Below are 1,228 nucleotides of genomic sequence, written 5' to 3'. Positions count from 1 at the left end.
ATTTAGATTATATCTGATTATTTATTAATTTTAAAATTAATTTAATTAGTTTTATTCGAATTCAGACAGATAATTAATTATCGGACACCCGCGAACACCTTATATTACAAGCGGAACGTTCTTTACGCTCTAAGACCATCTCCAATAGGAAACTCATTTCAGTCCCTATTTATAGCCCACCTATCATTAAAAGTGACTCCACATCAGATTTTGTGTCATAACCAATAAATAGGAACTCAAAAAATCTCTCTCTTCTCTATTAGAAGGAACTAATTTTAATCCCTATTGTGGTCCCACCTAATTAATTAATTAAATAATTAAAATTAATATAATTATTATTTTTTTATAATAATATTTAAATTTATAAATTTAAAATAATTTAATATTATAAAATATTAAAATATTCCTTTTCACTCCAATGGTAATTGAGTCTCCATATGTCAGAAGAGGAACTCTATTTTTTAGTATTGGAGTTGCTCTAAGATAGTAAGATCATCTCCAGTAGGAAACTCATCCCAGTTCTTGTTTATGGCCCACCTGTCATAAAAAGTAACTCCACATCAGTTTTTGTGTTATAAACAATAAATAGGAACTCAAAGCATCTCTCTCTTCTCCATTAGGAGGAACTAACTTTAGTCCCTATTGTGATCCCACTTAATTAATTAATTAAAATACTTAAAATTAATGTAATTATTTTTTTAATAATATTATTTAAATTTATAAATTTAATAATAATTTATTATTAAAAAATATTAATATTAAAAAATTCATATATAACAATAATACATAATATATAATTCGGGATTACACTAATTCCTTACTTTGATTCTTGTGCGGGAACTCACTCCTTCTCTCCTCCAATGGTTAGAGTTTCTATATGTCAGAAAAAAGTCAAAGAGAAACTCACTATTGGAGGTGCTCTAATATTCTAATGGATTTTGGGAATCTAATATCCTTTAAGAATGGATCAAAGTTTATGACCGTAATCGATAGCGTCCAGTCGTCCACGTCGATAGTTGTATTGTGGTTTTATTAATGCTATCCCAACCCAACTGAATCCAATTACAGTATCTCATGTAAAATGTTGCATAATACACATGATTCCTAGCATTATATGATTGGTCTGTGCACTCCCGTTTAAAATGAAGAATAGAGACAGGGATAGCTTTCGACATGTGAAAGACGTCTGGTCATTTATTATTTTATTGAGAAAAAATATGGGAAGCTA

This window comes from Arachis ipaensis, chromosome B10 (genome assembly GCF_000816755.2).
Source record: "Arachis ipaensis cultivar K30076 chromosome B10, Araip1.1, whole genome shotgun sequence".
Lineage (NCBI taxonomy): Eukaryota > Viridiplantae > Streptophyta > Magnoliopsida > Fabales > Fabaceae > Arachis > Arachis ipaensis.
This window is presented reverse-complemented; position numbering follows the sequence as displayed.